At 37.0% G+C, this 21,954-nt stretch overlaps 1 protein-coding gene and 1 non-coding gene across 5 annotated transcripts in view; one reads left to right on the top strand and one right to left on the bottom strand.

The window, feature by feature from the left end:
* JAK2 (Janus kinase 2) overlaps positions 1-21,954 on the top strand; it is a 120,817-nt gene that overhangs the window by 5,940 nt on the left and 92,923 nt on the right. The gene's annotated exons all lie outside the window — the stretch shown is intronic.
* On the bottom strand, positions 10,966-11,073 carry LOC132676948 (U6 spliceosomal RNA). Its single transcript, XR_009609157.1, has one exon. It is a non-coding gene; the product is annotated as a U6 spliceosomal RNA (small nuclear RNA).

Here is a 21,954-nt window from a genome sequence, read left to right as displayed (position 1 = left end):
GTACTGCTGTTCCTTGTGGGAATTAGCCCTATACTTATTATTTGAGTGAGTAGACATTGAGTGTTTTTTTTTTTAATGTCTATTTATTTTTGAGAGAGAGAGACAGAGTGTGAGCTGGAGAGGGACAGAGAGAGAGAGAGGGAAAAAGGGAGAAAGGGAGAGAGGGAGACACAGAATCTGAAGTAGGCTCTAGGCTCTGAGCTCTCAGCATAAGAGCTGGACATGGGGCTTGAACTCGGGAACCACGAGTTCGTGACCTGAACTGAAGTCGGATGCTCAACCAACTGAGCCACCCGGGTGCCCCAACATTCATTGGTTCTTTTTTTTTGAATTAAACATTTTTTTTAATTTAATTTTTTAAAATTTACATCCAAATTAGTTAGCATATAGTGCAACAATGATTTCAGGAGTAGATTCCTTAGTGCCCCTTACCCATTTAGCCCATCCCCCCTCCAACTCCCCCTCCAGTAACCCTCAGTTTGTTCTCCATATTTATGAATCTCTTATGTTTTGTTCCCCTCCCTGTTTTTATATTATTTTTGTTTCCCTTCCCTTATGTTCATCTGTTTTGTCTCTTAAAGCCTCATATGAGTGAAGTCATATGATATTTGTCTTTCTCTGACTAATTTCACTTAGCATAATACCCTCCAGTTCCATCCACGTAGTTGCAAATGGCAAGATTTCATTCTTTTTGAATGCCAGGTAATACTCCATTGTATATATATATACCACATCTTCTTTATCCATTCATCCATCAATGGACATTTGGGCTCTTTCCATACTTTGGCTATTATTGATAGTGCTGCTATAAACATGGGGCTGCACGTGTCCCTTCGAAACAGCATACCTGTATCCCTTGGGTAAATACCTAGTAGTGCAATTGCTGGGTCATAGGGTAGTTCTATTTTTAGTTTTTTGGGGAACCTCCATACTGTTTTCCAGAGTGGCTGCACCAGCTTGCATTCCCATCATTGGTTCTTATTAGACATTCAGTAGCCTGGCAGGTTAGACAAGTGATCTCTGGATGCATTTGTACTGGCAGAATCTAAATCAACTGATAAGGTATTAATTTCTTTCTTTCCTTTTTTTTTTAGTGAGAGAGAGAGAGAGTGGGGGAGAGGGGTGGAGGGAGAGAGAGAGGGAATCATTGAGCAGACTCAGTGCAGAGCCCGACTTAGGGCTTGATCCCACAATTCTGGGATATGACCTGAGCTGAAATCAAGAGTTGGATGCCCAACTGACTGAGCCACCCAAGCACCCCAAGGCATTACTTTCTAAAAGGAAAGAGAAATCCTTGTAGATAACTTATTGAAGTGAATGTAGCATGGTTAAAAGTATTTAGATTAGGAGAGCTGGAGAGGGCAAAACGAAGCATTATCTGTTTTTCAAGCCTATATGGTATAGCTATCAAAGGTGGACTAGGTTCAGATAGTCCCTGGATGGTTAGTTTTGCTTGAATGCTTATTTTGATTTCCCAAGGACATATTTTGGCCTGCTTTTTTGCTGTCAGTCCTTGGGAACAGTGTATTCATTACTGCTTACTAAATGACTTTAATAAATTCTGATTACGAAATTAATTGTCACTAGGTAATATTTTGTAATATGAAAGGCAGTGTGATGTGAAGAAGTGCGCTGTTTTGGAAATAAGGGCCTCGGGGACTAACTGCTGTCAACCTAGTGTGTGAGTTTGAGCCAGTCACGTGATCATTGAGCCTTAGTTTTTTTTCCTCATTTGGACAATGAGGGAATAAAATAAATCTTAAAAAAATTTTTTTTAATGTTTGTTTATTTTCGAGAGAGACAGAGTGCGAGTGGGGGAGGGGCAGAGAGAGAGGGACACACAGAATCCAAAGCAGGCTCCAGGCTCTGAGCCATCAGCACAGAGCCTGATGCAGGATTCGAACTCACGAACCGTGAGATCATGACCTGAGCCGAAGTCGGATGCTCAACCAACTGAGCCAGCCACCCAGGCACCCCTATAATAAATCTTTTTTAAAATAAATTTGTTTACTTTAGAAACACGAATAAACATGGTAAACTGTGTACTATGGTTTATAACAAAAATCAGCAATGTCTTGCTCCTCCCCCCCCCCCCCATCTCTGATTCCTGTTTCCCAGTAAACCACTTTCAAATCTCTTAACAGTGTCCTTCGGTATTTATCTCCATATTTCTAAATAACGTAATCTACCATCAGTAACACCTCTTGTCATCCTGTATCTGTGCCTAAACTCTGCCCTTTTCTCCTTTACAACGAATGAACTCAGGGACACCTGGGTGGCTCTGTTGGCTAAGTGTCCAACTTCAGCTCAGGTCGTGATCTCACTGTTCGTGGGTTCGAGCCCCGCTTCAGGCTCTGTGCTGACAGCTCAGAGCTTGGAGCCTGCTTGAGATTCTGTGTCTTCCTCTTTCTCTGCCCCTCCCCCACTCGTGCTAGGTGTCTCTCTCTCTCTCTCTCTCTCTCTCAAAAATAAATAAACATGGGGCGCCTGGGTGGCTCAGTCGGTTAAGTGTCCGACTTCAGCTCAGGTCACGATCTCGCGGTCCGTGAGTTCGAGCCCCGCGTCGGGCTCTGGGCTGATGGCTCAGAGCCTGGAGCCTGCTTCCGATTCTGTGTCTCCCTCTCTCTCTGCCCCTCCCCCATTCATGCTCTGTCTCTCTCTGTCTCAAAAATAAATAAAACGTTAAAAAAAAAATAAAAAAAAAATAAAAAAATAAACATTAAAAAAAAATTTACAATGAATGAACTCAGTGTCCCATCTTAAGCTTCTCCTGCTTGGGTACAGAAACCCATCTCCTTTTACCTTCAAGGACTTTACTATTGTATTTCTCCCTCTTTTTCCTGCATTATTAATTTTCCCCTCTACTGGCTCATTTCCAGATGCTATTGTTGTGTGATATAACCACTTCAAAGCGTAGTGATGTAAAGCAGCACTTTATTAGGCTCACAGATCTTACTGGTCAGTAATTCACATAGGGTACACCAAGAATGCCTTGGTTTATTTTATTTTATTTTATTTTATTTTTAACTTTATTTTTTAAATTTTCATACAAATTAGCATATAGTGCAACAATGATTTCAGCAGTAGATTCCTTAATGTCGCTTACCCATTTAGCCCATACCTCCTCCCACAACTCCTCCAGTAACCCTCTGTTCTCCATGCTTAAGAGTCTCTTATGTTTTGTCCCCCCTCCCTGTTTTTATATTATTTTTGCTTCCCTTCCTTTATGTTCATCTGTTCTGTGTCTTAAAGTCCTCATATGAGTGAAGTCATATGATACTTGTCTTTTCTCTGATTGACTAATTTCGCTTAACATTATACCCTCTAGTTCCATTCATGTAGTTGCAAATGGCAAGATTTCATTCTTTTTGATTGCTGAGTAATACTCCGTTGTATATATATACCACATCTTTATCCATTCATCCATTGGCTCTTTCCATACTTTGGCTATTGTTGATAGTGCTGCTATGAACATGGGGGTGCATGTGTCCTTTCGAAACGGCATACATGTATCCCTTGGGTAAATACCTCGTAGTGCGATTGCTGGGTCATAGGGTAGTTCTATTTTTAGTTTTTTGGGGAACCTCCATACTTTTTGCCAGAGTGGCTGCACCAGCTTGTATTCCCACCAGCAGTGCAATTCTCCACATCCTCGCCAATATCTGTTGTTGCCTGAGTTGTTAATGTAAGAATGCCTTGTTTTTGTTCCACAATGTCTGGAACCTCAGTTGGGAAGACTTGCTGGCCAAGGGTATCTTGAAGGTGGGGGACTAGAATCATCTAGAGGTATCTTCACTTACAAGACTGGTAGTTGATGCTGGCTGTTGAGTGAGATCTCAGCCGGGGCTGTTAACTGGAGCATGTTCATGCGGGCTGGACTTTCTTACAACATGGGAGTCTCCATGTGGTTGGCTTTCTTACATGGTGAGTTGAGATTTAAAAGCGAATGTTTCAGTGAACACAGTGTGGACAGGGAGTAAACTCCACTTGTTAATTGGAGAGTGGCAAGGTCACGTGAAAGAAAACATGCAGGACGAGAGAGATTGTTATGGCTATCTCTGGACAATACTGTTGCCATAGTTTGCCTTTTTTTTGCTGCACTTCACATGCCTCCCACATCCAAAATACGTGAAAAATACACCAACCCCCTTCTCAGAGACCTCTAATTCACATCCCACCAGGACATCAGCTCAAAATTTAGTATCTCATCTACTAAGTCAGGTCCAGATGCTGTTGAGGTTCCTTGGGAACCTTGGATATGGTTTCTTGACAGTGACTGCTCTTTAACCAAAAGACCTCTGAAGAGACAAGTTGTAGGTTATATGCCTCCACATAATTAACCTACAAGACTGGAAAGGCACGTGTCAATTGCAGTGGCCACTCCTGCTCAAAAAGAGGGACAAAGGAGACACATGGTAGTATATAGCAATTCTGAAACCTGGCTGGGAACACGTTGGCAGTTTCTTGACTAGGGTGCAATCCTGCTGTCTAGAGGTTGTTCTTTGTGGGCCATGACTGGTTCTTTTGGTCATTGCTTTCACTTCTGAATCATTCAGTTTCACCAAAAGAACTCATCTGTCTTTGCAACTTAGTAACCATCTGAACTTGCTTCCTGCCTGTAGTCCTTCAGGGTCCAAAAGCCACCTTTTATTTTATATAGTTATACTGCCCCTTTTATTCTAAGCTGATGTAGCTCCTTTAAAAAGTTCATGGAGGGGCGCCTGGGTGGCTTAGTTGGTTTGGCGTCTGACTTAGGCTCAGGTCATGATCTCACGGTCCGTGAGTTCGAACCCTGCGTTGGGCTCTGTGCTGACAGCTCAGGAGCCTGGAGCCTGCTTTGGATTCTGTGTCTCCCTCTCTCTCTGCCCCTAACCCGCTCGTGCTCTGTCTCTGTCTCTCAAAAATAAATAAACAATAATAAAAAATAAATAAATAAAATAATTTTTTAAAAAAATTTCATGGACTTCCTGTGTATTAGTTCATAATCTACTCCGTCAGACAAAAGCCATACCTACAAATCTTTTTTAAGAGGAGCTTTTTCTTATCTTCAGCTAACTGTGAGGCTGCTGTGGAACAATACCCTTAAATGATCCTTAGAACATTTTTTGTCTGAAAGGATCAATTTGCTGCTTAGATCTTCCTAAGTTTTTTTTTTTTTTTAATTTTTTTCAATGTTTATTTATTTTTGAGAGACACAGAGACAGAGCGTGAGTAGGGAAGGGCAGAGAGAGAAGGAGACACAGAATTCAAAGCAGGCTCCAGGCTCTGAGCTGTCAGCACAGAGCCTGACTTGGGGCTCAAACCCATGTACCGTGAGATCATGACCTAAGCCAAAGTCGGATGCCCAACCGACTGAGCCACCCAGGTGCCCCAAATCTTTCTGAGGTTTTAACTGTGGATCTTACAGTCCCACTGTAGATTATCTTTGTCGGGAAGCCCTTTCTTACTTTAAGAATAGTCTGCTGGCTGGGAAGGATGTTCTGAACCCTTCCTTGAAATTGCACTCAAAAAGTGGCTCATTCTTTAGTTTACCTCTCTAATCTCTTAATTATAAAGGCAGCTAGAAGAAGCCAGCTGCTTCTTCAACATTCTACCTAGAATTTCCTTAACTCATTAAGTATATATTACGTTTCCCATGTTACTGTAGGTGCTAGTTTTGCCACACTTTATAACAAGGGTATCCTTTTATTGAGTTTTCAATAGCATTTTCCTTACTTGCCTTTAAACCCTTGTGGACAGCCTTGTTAAGGCTTTTTTGCTTTCATTAAGTCTCCTCAGTGCCCTTTAAATATGTGAATACAACCAGAAGGGTCCTCATCTGTTCTTTGGCTGTACTAGAATTGTTCCCTAACCTGGTGGTTTTATCATAATTACCTAGAGGGCTGATTGAAACATACATTGCTAGGTACCACCCTCAGAGTTTCTGTCTCAGCAGTTCTAAAATGAGACCTAAGAATTTGTATTTTTAACAACTTCCCAGGTGATGCCTATGGTGTTAGTTTGAGGACAAGACTGAGAATCACTGATTTAAAACAGGGTTTGGATGTACCTGGGTGGCTCAGTTGGTTGACTCTTGATTTCAGCTTAGGTCATGATCCCGGGGTCGTGGGATTGAGTCCTGTGTTGGACTCTGTGCTGAGCGTGGAGTCTGCTTAAGATTCTCTCTCTTTCCCTCTGGCCTTCTCCCTGCTTGTGCTCTGCTCTCTCTCAAAAATATAAAATAAAATAAAACAGGGATTGGCACAGGAATCTATGATGCTATGTCTATGATGTTGCTGTTCACTGCTTTTCTTGATGGGCCTAGTACAATCTTGGGAACAGAGTTGCTGTGTGCTGAAGGTTGGACAGTAGCCGTTAGCCTTGCCTATCTTAGGTAGTTATGCTGTGCAGTTTTTTTGTTGGTGTACCATATTTGATGTGTCCCTGATATCTTTGGAGTTTTTCTGAGAAATGGAGCAATATATGCAGCATCAATTTATTAAAATATTCTATTTATTTATTTATTTTTTAATGTTTTATTTATTTTTGAGAGAGCACAAATGGGGGAGGGGCAGAGAGAGAGAGAGAGAGAGAGAGGGAGACAGAAAGAAAGAAACAGGATCTGAAATGGGCTCTGTGCTGACAGCAGTGGGCCCAATGTGGGGCCTGAACTCATGAACCGTGAGATCATGACCTGAGCCAAAGTTGGACGCTTAATTAACCGACTGAGCCACCCAGGCGCCCCCATTTTTGGTTTTTATGCTATTCTTTCTATTAGTCATTGCTTTTATTATTTTTTTAAAAAAATTATACTTCGATCTCTTCTCTACTCTGAAATTATATCTTGAAACTTTCCCATGCTTTCTTGATCCATCTGGAATTTGTGTTAGTGCAAGGTATAAAATGGGATCCAACTTTTTTCCCTCAGATGATTGTTCTAACACTGGCATCAAATAATCTATCTTTGCTATGGGAAATACTAATATTTTAAATTATGTATATAGTTGAGTCTGTTTCCAGCCTTTGTTTTGTTCCAACAGTGGCCTCTGTGAAACTACTGTGATTTCTAGGTCAGGGAATAGTTCTATCAGTTTCTTTATTTTGAAGTTCTGTACAATGTTTAGCATATGGAAGGTATTCCAGTGTTTGAAAATAAAATGAGGAAGTCAACAGCTTGGGGATATAAGCAGATCTTTGTGCATATTATTTAATTTGATTATTCTATTCAATTTCTTTCTTTATTCTTATTTTACACTTGGATTTAACCTTGGTTTTCTGTTTTTATTTTACTCTTTTTGGCTTTATTGTGAGGTGTTATTTTTTTGTACTTTATGAATGGGTATTTGTTAACTTTGAGTCTGTTCTTATTAATCTATTTTTGGATTTAAATTGTTAAAAACTAACAATATGCTTTATCTGTATTAAACTTGCATATGCAAATTTGCATATGAACCTGATGCGGGGCTCATTCTCGTGACCATGAGATCATGACCTAAGCCAAAATCAAGAGTCAGATGTTTAACCGACTCAGCCACCCAGGCACCCCTATAGTAAATTTTAATATACGATGGGTAAATTTCTTCTTATTACTTTTCTGACAAATATGTTAAGAGCTTTGATAAATTATAAAAATGACAAATACAACAAAGGAAAAATAGGAAAAAGCCAGACACAATTCATAAAGAAATACACATGGACAACAAATATACCTAGCTATCTTCACCAATAATAAGGAGAATTCAATGAAAAATAAGGACTAACTTCTCTTTTTTTTGCCCGTATACTGTTTCTAGCAGATAGTTTGAATTACAAGCTATGCCAAAAAAAAAAAAAAAAAAAAAAAAATCCCATCCTTAATCGTAAGAACTTTTAAATGCCTATCAAATACATTCACACAGAATTTAATAGGATCTGCATTTTTAGGAGATACACACGTCTTATGTAATAAGTCAGATTCTTGTGTTATCCCAGAAGCGTCTTCATTAGTCCTTTTGTACTATTATGTTTAAAAAAATTTTTTTTTAATGTTTATTTATTTTTGAGACAGAGAGAGAGACAGAGTGTGAGTGGGGGAGGTAGAGAGAGAGAGGGAGACACAGAATCTGAAGCAGGCTCCAGGGTCTGAGCTGTCAGCACAGAGCCCAACATGGGGCTCAAACTCATGGTTTCATAGTAGATGTGCTTACTGTGATAGTGTCTACCATTTCTGATTTTATAACATTTTTAATGTAATGTTTATATTCAAACAAAATGAGCAGCGTAATGGATTAGATGGTGTGAATATGAGATAAAAATACTTAAAAAGCAATCTCTGTTAAAGCTTTTTTCCTGGGGCGCCTGGGTGGCGCAGTCGGTTAAGCGTCCGACTTCAGCCAGGTCACGATCTCGCGGTCTGTGAGTTCGAGCCCCGCGTCAGGCTCTGGGCTGATGGCTCGGAGCCTGGAGCCTGTTTCCGATTCTGTGTCTCCCTCTCTCTCTGCCCCTCCCCCGTTCATGCTCTGTCTCTCTCTGTCCCAAAAATAAATAAAAAACGTTGAAAAAAAAAAAATTTCAAAAGCTTTTTTCCTAAATTAATTTTCCTATATTTTGAATAATTTTATATCTAGAATTCATTTTTCTTATGCCATGTTACCTGGACATTCCATTTTTGACCAAAGAAGAATGTTCAGTCTCTAAAGAACATACAAAATTAAATCAGTTTACATGTAATTAATGTAATCAAAATTAGTGTTACTGTTTTCAAGCAGAAGTTGAGGGAAGAACAAGTTCTGGACCAATTAGTAGAGCCTAGACCACATTGTCTCCTTTTCTCCTTTTGTTCTCTTTAATAATAGCATCATTGTATAGCATGGGTGTAGTTGGTGCTGTCAGTGATCCACCTTTATCCCCTGGGAGCTTCAGTGTGCTTGAGTTAGTGTTTGCATCTCCGACCAGCTGACTCTTCTTGAAAATGTAGGAAGCCATACTTCCAATGCTCTGGCGGCCAGGCCAGAAGTGCTGTGAAATTAACACTCCTGTGTGTAGCCCTCAGCCACTTAACTCTTCAGGGGTTGCTATTGTACAAACACTACAGCTCATCCCTGGGATGGGATAATTCTGAGATATTATGCTTTTTATACTGTTTTCTAGAGCCTTTCTGAAGGATTAGGCTCACTCTGGTAGCTGGTTTGAGAGTGCAGTTTATAGGCTGCCTTCCCTTTCTTATACCACTTCTCTGTTTCTCTGTCGTAGTTTCCTGAATTTCAGATCTAATTTACTTTTGAATCCTGTATGAGGTTTTGCTTCCAGGAATATTTAAACTAAGACATCATGTCTTAGGGGATAGTGTGACTAAACTTCAATGAGAAGTTTCATTTTTCAGCAGTTTTATTTTTCAACACATATGAATTGCCATACTTTTTTCATCCTCGCTGCCTATATTATTGGAAAGGGGAAAAGAGAAAAAAAGAAAACAAAGGAAAAGAAAACGAAAAGCTAGAGGCGCCTGGGTGGCTCAGTTTGTTGGGTGACCAACTTCGGCTCAGGTCATGATCTCACAGTTTGTGAGTTCGAGCCCCGCGTCAGGCTCTGTGCTGACATCTTGGAGCCTGGAGCCTGCTTCCGATTCTGTGTCTCCTCCTCTCTCTGCCCCTCCCCTGCTCACGCTCTGTGTCTCTCTGTGTCTCAATAATAAATAAATGTTAAAAAAAAGAAAAGAAAAGCTCTAGCATTGTCTAATAAAGTGTGAAGAGAAGGGAAAGTGTTAGTCTCTGGATGAGATTAGTTCAGGTGGATTATTGCGTTTAATCATTACAACAATCCTCAGAAGTCATGGCCATTATTATTCTTTGTTTTAAGAAATGAGGGAAACTGAGTGCAGAAAGATTAAACTGACTTCAGAGTAACATCACACGGGACAGAATTCAAACCCAGTTCCATTTCAAACTTGCGTCCCAAACCAAAGACTATATTCTTCCTCTTTGTTTTCATTTCAGTATTTAAAAATACTTTTTTAAATATTCTTAACATATAGGAAATTAGGAAAATAAAATTGTCTGTATTTGCCATCCACTTTTAACAATATTTTGTTACTTTTTGCTTTGGATCTTATTTTCTTTAAGAAATAAACATTATAGATACAGTTGAAGCCCATCTACCTATTGCTACTCCTGACTCTCCCCTGTTTACCTCACTAGAGGTAACTACCTACTAGCCTGAAGTTAGTATCATTTTCATGCCTATTTTAAACTTTTATTTTATGTGTGTATACATATATATATATATATATATATATATATATATACTGAGTATATATTTAGTATATATAGTAGTACCTGTAAATATATAAATATAATTTATAAATATCTATATCATATAAATATATATATTTATAAATGTAATTTATAAAATATATAGTAATAAATAGAAATATATAACTAATTTATAAATATATAAATAAATCACATAATATCTATATATTAAATATAATTTACGAATATATAAATAAAAATATAAAGAATATAGTAGTATTAAACTGTGGGTTTAAATAGATTGCATCACACATAAATATCAATCTACAACTTGCTTTTTAAACCTCACTTATCTTTATGACATTCATGTATCTGTGTGTTCATATATATAGCTCTAGTTCATTCATTAAAATTGATGTATAATATTCTCATTATGAAGATTCTCCAATTTATATACTGGTTTTTTTCTACTGATGAACATTTAGATTATTTGTTTTATTTTATTATTTTATTTTATTAAGTTTCATTTTAATTCCAGTATAGTTAACATACGATGTTATATTGGTTTCAGATGTACAATATAGTGATTCAACAATTCTGTCCCTTACTCAGTGCTCATCATGTTAAGTATATTCTCAATCCCCTTCACCTATTTCACCCATCCCCCCACCCACCTCCCCCTCTGGGAATAATCAGTGTGTTCTCTATAGTTAAGAGTCTGTTTCTTGGTTTGTCTCTCTCTCTCTCTTCTTTTCCCCAAAATATGGAGTGCTTCACAGATTTGTGTGTCATGCTTGCACAGGGGCCATGCTAATCTTCTCTGTAGTGTTCTAATTTTAGTATCTGTGCTGTCAAAGGGAAGCACTGTTTGTGGTTTTTTTGTTCTTACAAATAATGCTGCTATGAACATGATGCAGTACTACATTCATTTCTCTAGGGTTATAACTAGAAATGGAATTTCTGGTTTGTAGAATAGTTATATCTTCAGATTGATTGAATGTAGCCTAATTGCTCTCTAAAACCAGGTGTTTGAAGGGTCCTTCTGCTCTATATCTTCTCCTTCACACTTGGTATCTTCGGACTCCTTAATTTGGCAACCGGATGGGTATGATTCGATATCCCACCTTAATTTGCATTTACTTAATTACAGGTGAGATCTACCGTCTTCTCCTGTGTTTATTGGTCTATTCATGTCTTTCATTCTTTTTTTCATTAGGGTTTCTTTTGTTTATTGATTTGTATTTTGTAGTTACCTTAGTTTATAGTTTGGCTTCTGATCAACAAGGGTTAGTACCATTTGGCACCTGTCAATTTGACAAAAATGTCCTTTTTTGGTTAACTTTTCTGTATGGTTTTGTGTCTCTTCTAAGCACTGTATACCTTGATTAAAAAAAGAAAATCCAGTCTGACGTTCTTTGTCTTCTAGAAAGTGGTTTTAATTGGCTAATTTACATTTATTGTACTTGTTGACATTTGGACTTAAAAATTTTTTGTTACCTTATTTTGCTTTTAATTTTCTTTACTTTTTTCCTTCTTTTCTGCCTTCTTATAGATTTAAAGATCTTATAAGTCTTTTCTTTTAATGGCTAACTTAAACATTTTTGACATAAATACTTAAATATTCACTTTATAAAAAAGCACAAAGTTATTTAGTATACTTCTTCTACAAAACAGGCAAGGAGGAACCAAACACCCTCTGTCATCTTACTCTCAGCTAAAATTTCAGTTTCACATGTTTCTTTTTTCAGTTTTTCATTTTTAAAAACCTGCCAGTACCTAATACTACTTGTACTATATTTAGAGATCAGAATTTTTTTTTTTAACGTTTATTTATTTTTGAGACAGAGAGAGCCAGAGCATGAATGGGGGAGGGTCAGAGAGAGGGAGACACAGAATCTGAAACAGGCTCCAGGCTCTGAGCTGTCAGCACAGAGCCCGATGCGGGGCTCGAGCTCACGGGCTGTGAGATCATGACCTGAGCCAAAGTCGGCCGCCCAACCGACTGAGCCACCCAGGCGCCCCGAGATCAGAATCTTTAAAAGAAAAAAATCTGTAATAAATTTTATGAACAACCTTTGCTTTCAAGTGTACATGAGAGATGAATTGTAAAATACAAAACAAAATCTGGGATTTCATTTCCTGAAACTTTCTGATTGAATAACCTGAAAACACTCTTATTAAGAAATGCTAGATTTGCAACTATGTGAATGGAACTAGAGGTTATTATGCTAAGTGAAATTAGTCAGAGAAAGACAAATATCATATGACCTCACTCATATGAGGACTGTAAGAGACAAAACAGATGAACCTAAGGGAAGGGAAACAAAAATAATATAAAAACACGGTGGGGGACAAAACAGAAGAGATTCATAAATATGGAGAACAAACTGAGGGTTATGGGAGGGTTTGTGGGAGGGGGGATGAGCTAAGTGGGTAAGGGGCACTAAGGAATCTACTCCTGAAATCATTGTTGTACTATATGCTACCTAATTTGGATGTATATTAAAAAAACAAAATAAAATTATATAAAAAAAAGAAATGCTAGATGAAATATAGCAAACATCCTTTAAAAAAAGCTTTTTCCTTGGGGAGAATTTTGAACATACAAAAGTAGACATAATGGTGAAATGAACTCTTACATACTAATTACTCAGCTTCAATAGCCCTTATTACCTGAGCCATTTCTGTGCCATCTGCTTTCTCTATCACGGTGTTATTTTAAAGCACATTGTAGACACCATATCATTTCTTCCATTATTTCAGTATTCACCTCTACAATATAAGAATGCTTTTTTAAATTAAAAAATTACAATACCTGGGGGCATCTGGGTGCCTCAGTCGGTTAAGCATTCCGACTTTGGCTCAGGTCATGATCTTATAGTTCACGAGTTCGAGCCCCACACTAGACTCTGCACTGACAGTGCAGAGCTAGCTTGGATCCTCTGTTTCCCTCTCTGCCAGTGCCCTGCCCTCTCTCTCTGTCTCTCTCTCTCACACACACATTCTCTCTCTCTCTCTCTCTCTCTCTCTCAAAAATAAATTAAAAAAGCTTTACAAATAAAAAATTACAATTCCTTAATATCTTAAAATATTCAGCAAGCAATCAAATTTCTAATTGTCTGATATATCATAAATGGCTTTTTAAAATGGCATTGGGTATTTTTTTAAACTAGGATCCAAATAAGGTCCACACATTGTGACTTTATAGTCTCAATCTATATTTCTCCTACATCTCTTCTCTTTTTTATTTTTAACTACACTAGTTATAATTTCCCACAATGTAGATTTTGCTGATAACCTTTTCATGGTATAGTGTACTGTGGTCCCCTGTTCTCTGCATTTCCTATAAATTCGTATTTTATAGACTTGATTGTATTCAAAATTTTCATACTGCCAGAAAATATTTTCTTACATGTTCTTACATGTTCTTGTTTTATTAATTCTACTTTTTCAGTTGACTGCCTTCCAGTCCTTTTTATAGGATCCTTCCAAATTTCCCTTTCCCTTGTAAATTGGGTTTTCTATAGCATGTTTCCTTCTATTCTTTACCTTCATTGAATGTTGTCTTTCCTAAAGGTATTACATCACATCTACCCTAGGGTCTAGAGGAAGTATTTACATTGCTACTTCCATAGCTCTTTATTATCCTGATACAAAAAACAAAAATCTTATCCTCTGAGATTAATATGATACAGCTTATATCCTCAGTCCCTCCAGTTATCCTTTGCTGCTCTTTTCTTGCCTATTCCTGTGTTACTGAGAATTTTTGACATCTAACTTGGTTTTCCTTTATATTCCTTTTTCTGACATTTTCATGAGGTTATATTATTATCCAGGTGAAGAACTCACCTAAAGACATGTTAAGGTTTCTTTGTATATATTTGACTCTGCAGTGTCATCCACGTTTTATAGCAGTACTGCATTCTCATGACGTCATTCGAATTAAGCCTTGTTATTATCTCAGATTGGTAAACTGTTAATGTTACCAATCTCTGCTTGTATTCTCCGGTATTTTTAGATCTTTTATATTGCATACCTGTGCTCTTGATCCTGTCCCTGTCCATCCTAGGGCTAACACCTTGCTTCTTTGTTTTCCCTTTCTTTCTTTGGTATTATCACTGTTTGCCCCCTCTGGTAGCTTAAGAATTATGCTTTAGCTTATTATGATTATGATTATGATTATTATTTGTTCTCTTCTGCTCTTTGACCATTAGCAGGTACCCTTTCTCTTTTCTGCTCTTCACTCTTTTTTTTTTTTTTTTTTAACATTTATTTATTATTGAGAGACAGAGAGACAGAGCATGAGCAGGGGAGGGGCAGAGAGAGGAGGAGACACAGAATCTGAAACAGGCTCCGGGCTCTGAGCTGTCAGCACAGAGCCCAATGCAGGTCTCGAACTCACAAACCGCGAGATCATGACCTGAGCCGAAGTCGGACGCTCAACCGACTGAACCACCCAAGGGCCCCAGCTCTTCACTCTTAAAAATAGCCATGCCACCTTGATTTCCTTATTTCCTAATTATTCTCTTCATTTTTTCCCCAGATATTTCATATACATTGGTTTAAAAATCAGATCACACAGAAGAGCTTAAAATGCAAAAACAGTTACAATGAGAAGTTTTATTCTTCTGACTTCAGTCCTTTTCTCCCAGAGAAAGTTAGCTTTGACTGTTAACTTTTTGTAGTTCAATCTCTGTTTCTCCTATACCACTGTTTCCTTCCCCTTCTCCTCATATTTATTCATTTCGCTGTATTTGATGTCTTTGTAACTTGAGGTAGTATATTATAACTTTATTTCTTGTTCCAGAAACCATAGACAATATTTGTTGATTTCTTACTTTCTAGGATTAATGTACCTTTACCAAGATTCTCTTTAGCTACCTCTTGCTTTCACTTCTCAGCGTTAAGCATTTGTATTTTTATGTCAAAATGAACATTTACATTGAGTCTAGTAATGTTAATGGGCACTTTAGTTCTTTGTAGGCGATTCCAAATTTGCAAAACAGTAACAGTGTTATATTGAGGATTATTTGTTGTAGAGCCAGGAGCATACTGTAATTTCATTCCCATTCTTGTCAAGTTTTCTTCCATTGGAATTACCTTTTTTTCCCTTTTTTTTTCACTGTTATTTTCCTTTATTATATCTTCTGTGGGTGTGTTGTGTTGTGTTGTTTTGTATTGTTTGTTTGTAAGTGCTTCATGGCAAGCAGTCTGATACCACTTTTTTCTGAAGTCTTCCTTCCAGAGTCCTCTCGCTGGGCTGAGTGCGCTTCAGGCCTGCTGCCCAGCTGTCTGTCATCATGTGACTTAACTACTTCTTTCCAGGGTTGGATCTATTTTCTGGACCTGTTGTCATCGTTTTGATTTACTCCTTTGGTTTGGTTGGTATATCTTAAGAAAGTAACTTCTGAAATGCTGCCTTTGAGGTAAACTTTGAATATTCGGATGTTTGAAAATTACTTTATTCTGCTGGGTAAGAATTCTAAGTTGAACACCATGCATGAGATTAGAAGATTCAAAATAATAGTATAGAATGAAAGGAAAAGCCATCTTTACCCTTCACATCCTTTATCTATGCTAGTCTTTTGCTAATTTCTTAATTGCTGAATTCAGTGGATTTTTTTCCCTTCTATCTTATTTAACCTCTTCACAATATTTGATAATTCAACTTGTGATACTCTTTTTCTTTCTTTTTTTTTTTTTTTTTTTTTAATTTTTTTTTCAACGTTTTTTATTTATTTTTGGGACAGAGAGAGACAGAGCATGAACGGGGGAGGGGCAGAGAGAGAGGGAGACACAGAATCGGAAACAGGCTCCAGGCTCCGGGCCATCAGCCCAGAGCCTGACGCGGGGCTCGAACTCACGGACCGCGAGATCGTGACCTGGCTGAAGTCGGACGCTTAACCGACTGCGCCACCCAGGCGCCCCTTTTTCTTTCTTTTTTTAAAAGGAACTCTATTTTTATTAAAATTTATACAGAAAAGCACAATAATCAGAAGTATACATATGGCACAAAGTGAACACTTCCAGCTTTTCTCCTACTTCTCGACTATTTCAAGAATCTGCTACATTCCTCTTTATGTTCTCCCATTTCTGACAGTTATAAATAATTCTTAAATGTTTGGGTTTAAGAATTTGATATCCAACCCTCTTTTTATCTTATATATCTTACATCTGGGCAGCATGTATACTTTATGCCTAATGACTTTGGAATCTCTAACAAAAACACATAATGTTTTTCTTAGCCTTTGGAAATCTAGCTGCCTATGTGATATCTCAGTCTGGGTGTCTTATTGGTAACTGAGATTCATTATGTGCCAAACTGAATTCATCATTCCTCCACAGCTATTTTTCTTGCATATGTCCTACTCTGTGAATTCTAAGACTGGACACCCAGCCTCCCAAACCCCAAACCAAGAAATTATTCTTAATTCCTCATATATGAAGCTGATTACTGCGAATCTTCCTTTTAATTGTCTTATAGGTGCTTCATATTCCAAACATCTAAAATCCACTTTCCTGGGGTGCCTGGGTGGCTCAGTCAGTTGAATGTCTAACTTCAGCTCAGGGCATGATCTCATGGTTCGTGAGTTGCAGCCCCGCGTCAAGCTCTGCACTGACAGCTCAGAGCCTGGAGCCTGCTTTGGATTCTGTGTCTCCCTCTCTTTCTCTGCTGCCCCCTGCTTGTGTGCTCACACGCTCGTTCTCTCTCTCTTTCTCTCTCTCTCAAAAATAAAATTAAAAAAAATCCTCTTTCCTTTCAAACTTACTTTTGTTATCTATCTTGGTGCGTAGCATTACTTTTTTCATACCTAGTTGCTTAGTTGGAAATCTCAAATTCAGGTTGATTCCTCCCTTTCTCTGAATGTCCAGTTGGTAATTAAGGTAGGTTTATGTGGTAAACCTATGTGGTACACAGTCCTGTCCTTTTCCCCCTGCGTATTCGAATATTACAGTTCCTGCAACACTTTATGTATTGTTTTATATCTGTCCACATTATTTCCTTTCCCTTCAGATGAAGAGCTTTTAAGGCAAAGGATTGTCTCTTTCTTTTGGAAAATGTTGAATGTGTAAATGAGTATTAAGTAAGTTGCGATAAAGTCAGGTGATACAATAATATGTAAACAGAAAAGCGATGGAATACATTTAGACTAGAAAATTTGACATGAGCGAGCAAGTTTAAAAATTCCAGAATTTCTCTTAAGTTAACAAATCTAATACATACCTGTTTTATCTACATTTTGGCTGAATTACTCCTAAAATACCTTTGTAAAGAGAAGGGAAATATATAAGTAAGTGCAGTATAATGACATTTTATCTTCTTTTATTAAGGATTCATAAAGTAGAATTTTATATTTTACTGTATCACCAGGAAATTTCTATGACAGTTATAGATTACTGTGGTATACTTTCCAAAATCGGCTTCATTCTGTGAACATTGGTTTTAAGTTTTAAGTGATTTTTTCTACTTTTAATTCTTTATAATTAATAGCGAATAATGGAAACCAACATACACTTAAAGGAAATATAGCTAACTTCCAACAGATTAATTAAAATATATTCCAGATATTAGCAATTAGCAATCAGTATGAAAATGTTTTATGAAATGTATATCAAAGTGGTTTTAAGGTTAGCCTAGAGGCTAATTAAGACATTTTTAGGGGCACCTGGCTAGCTCAGTCAGTAGGGCATACAACTCTCGATCTCAGGGTTGTGAGTTCAAGCCCCACATCGGGCATGGAGCCTACTTTAAAAAAAATTTATTTTTTAAATAATATCATATCAAAGAAAAATCCTACTTAATGAAAGAGGTGATAGAAACAAAAACTAAGGGAAATAATACTGACACCAAAACATGGGTTTTTAGAAAAAGGCCCTCTTATTTTAGATGGAAGTGTATAATAAAGCCAATTTCTTAAACTGACAAATAACTTAAAAGTAGATGAGACTAAAAAATAATTGATACTTCTTGCTGTTCCCTTTTTAGCTGTCTTTCCTCAAATGTTAGTTTAGCCTTTGAGGAATGTAGGGAAACAGAAGAGTAGGTACATTATGCCTGAAGCATCCTCCTACCGTAGTTCTTGGCCAGCGTTTCTTTGTCATTACCATAGGAAATTCTGTCTGATAAAAAATATCCAAGCCCTTTTTTAAACAATAGTTGCTGATAAGTAGATCCAAATTTTTACTAACTGATGATTTCTGTTGAAGACATGATGTTCCCAATACCATTGACAAGAAGCTCAAATTGGACTTTCTCTGCCCTTGTGCAATTCACGTTATGTAACTTTTCTTGGCTGTCGCTATACTTGGATGTTTGATTATGGTTTAGGGAGGTATTGCATTAGATATAATTGGCCAAATGTGAACTTTAAAAGTATGTTTGGGTAGCCAGATATCTGGTAGAAACTGATCAAACTAAAGTAGGAATGAGAAGAGGTAAAGACAACAAAACTTTGTTTTGATGCTAACAGCTATCTGGGGGAATTGTTTTACATTTTCTATGTTTCTTCTAAGAATAGATGTACTTTTTAAAAAACAGTTTTATTGAGATGTAATTCACATACTGTACATTTTGCCCCTAACCATACATTTTTGCTTTAAATTGAAGAAGCAAAACTAGAATCTGTGTGAATGGGAATAGTGAGAAATTGTATTTAGATATCATTCTCAACTGCATTCCTGGGATTGACCCCTCTTGGTCTTGATTTTCTGACTTTTTTATGTGTTACTGGTTCCATGTTCTATTGTTTTGCTATGTTCTTGAGAAACATTTGCCTTTTGTGATACTCACATCTAGTTTTGACATCAGAGTAATGATTATAAAATAAAATGATTTGGGAAGTATTTCCTGCTTCTCTGTTTTTGGTAGGAGTTTGTATAGAATTGGTATTATTTTGTCCGTAAATTTTGGCAGACTTTACCAGTGAAGTGATTTGGCCTGGCGTTTTCTTTGTGGATAGATGTTTAATGAAAAATTTGATTTATTGAACAGATATATGTATGATACAATTCATGTTTTCTGTTTCTTCCTATATCAGTTTTGTTAAAATTACTGGTATAAATCATTGTAATCCCTTTTCCACTTAGTATCTATAAGATCTGTAGTGATATCCGGCTTTTATTCCTGCTATTGATAATTTGCGTGTTTTTTTTCCCTTTCATTATTGATCATTCTACTCAGAGATATAAATCTTATTAATCTTTTTCTAAAACTAACTTTTGGTTTTATTGATTTGCTCTGTTTTCTCTGCTCTTCATTACTACTTTCTTCTCTTTTCTCTGGTTTCTTTTTCTAGCTACTTAGGAAGATCATTGATGCCAGATCATCTTTCTTAACATAAGTACTTAAAATACACATTTCCCTTTAAACATCACATTAGCTGTATTTCAAAAATTTTATTTTTTAACAGTTTTTCTTCTTTTATTTTTTTTTACTATGTAATAACATTTTTATTTATTTCTCCAATAGCCAAGAAATAAAGTATAAAATTGTTTTCTCCATTTTCTTTGGAGAAATTATTGAGAAATTTCAATTATTATTTTAATGTTTATTTTTACTTTTGAAAGAGAGAGAGAGAGAGTGAGTGAGCCTGGGGAAGGGGCAGAGGCAGAGGGAGACACAGAATCCGACACAGGCTCTGAGCTCTGAGCTGTCAGCACAGAGCCTGATGCAGGGTTTGAACTCTTGAACTGTGAGATCATGACCTGAGCTGGTTCTTTGAAAAGATCAACAAAATTGGTAAGCCTGTAGCCAGAAATCATCAAAAGAGAGAGAGAGAGAGAGAGAGAGAGAGAACCTGAATAAACAGTATTAGTAATGAAAGAGGAGATATAACAGTCAACACCACAGAAATACAAAGAATTGTAACACAATATCAATATTATGAAAACTGAATATTATGAAAACCTGTCTATGCCAATAAATTGGACAATCTAGAAAAAATGGATAAATTCCTAGAAACCTATAACCTACCAAAACTGAAGCAGGAAGAAATAGAAAATTTCAACAGACCAGTTACCAGCAATGAAATTGAATCAGTAATCAAAAAACTTCCTGAAACAAAAGTCTAGGAGCAGATTTCTTCACAGGTGAATTCTGTCCAACTTTTTGGGTTAATACCTATTGTTCTCAGGCTATTCCCCCCAAAAAAAGAAGAGGAAGGAAAACGTCATTGAGGCCATTGTCACCCTGATACCAAGACCAGAAAAAGACATCCCCAAAAAAGAGAGCTACAGGCCAATATCTTTCATGAATATAGATGTAAAAATCCTTAACAAAATTTTAGGAAACCGAATCCAACAATACTTTGGAAAAATCATACACCATGGCCAAGTGGGATTTATTCCTGGAATGTAAGGGTGGCAAAATATTTACAGAACAACCAATGTGATATATTACATTAGTAAGAGAAAGGATAAAATCCATAAGATCCCTTCAGTAGACACAGAGAAAGCATTTGACAAAATACAATATCCATTCATGATAAAAATTCTCTGCAAAGTAGGTCTAGAGGGAATATACCTCAACATAATAAAGGCTTTATATGAAAAACACACAGCCACCTCAGTGGTGAAAAACTGAGAGTTTTCCCTCTAAGGTCAAGAACAAGACAAGGATATACACTCTCACCATTTTTATTCAACATAGTACTGGAAGTCCTAGCCACAGCAGTCAGACAACATAAAGAAGTAAAAGGCATCCAAATTGCCCAGGAAGAAGCAAAACTCTAACTCTTGGCAGATGACATGCTACTATGTATAGAAAACCCTAAAAATGCCACCAAAAACTACTAGAACTGATAACTAAATTCAGTAAAGTCACAGGATGTAAAAACAATGGACAGAAATCTGCTGTGTTCCTATATGCTAATAATGAAGCAGCAGTAGCTAAAATTAAGAAAACATTCCATTTATAGATGCACTAAAAAATAAGAAAATACCTAAGAATAAACCTAACCAAAGAGGTAAAAGATCTGTACTATGAAACTGTGAAACACTGATGAAAGAAATTGAAGATGATGCAAAGAGGTGGGAAGACATTCCATGCTCATGGGTTGGAAGAACAAATATTGTTAAAATGTCCATACTTCCCAAAGCAATATATAGATTTAATGCAACCCCTATCAAAATACCAACAGCATTTTTCAAAGAACTCAAATAAACAATTCTTAAATTTCTTTGGAACCACAGAAGACCTTGCATAGACAAAGCAATCTTGAAAAAAAAGAACAAAACTGGTGGCATCCTTCTCCCAGATTTCAAGGTATACTATGAAGCTGTAGTAATGAAAACATGGTGCTGGTATAAAGATAGACATATAGATCAATCGAATAGAACAGGAAACCCAAAAATAAACCCACAATTATATGGTTAATCTTTGACAGAGAAGGAAAGAATATACAATGAGAAAAAGACAGTGTCTTCAACAAATGGTGTTGGGAAAACTGGCCAGCTACATGGAAAAGACTGAAGCAGACCACTTTCACCATATACAAAAATAAACTCAAAATGGATTAAAGATCGAAATGTGAGACCTGAAACCATGCAGATCCTTGAAGAGAGCGCAGGCAGTAATTTCTCCAGCATCAGCTGTAGCAATATTTTTCTATATATGTCTCCTGAGGCAAGGGAAAGAAAAGCAAAGATAAACGGTTGGGACTACATAAAAAAAAAAAAAAAAAAAAAAAAAAAAGCTTCTGTACAGCAAATGAAACGATCAATAAAACTATAAAGCAACCTACTGAAT

Source organism: Panthera onca, chromosome D4, assembly GCF_046562875.1.
Source record: "Panthera onca isolate mPanOnc1 chromosome D4, mPanOnc1 haplotype 2, whole genome shotgun sequence".
NCBI lineage: Eukaryota > Metazoa > Chordata > Mammalia > Carnivora > Felidae > Panthera > Panthera onca.
This window is presented reverse-complemented; position numbering and strand designations above follow the sequence as displayed.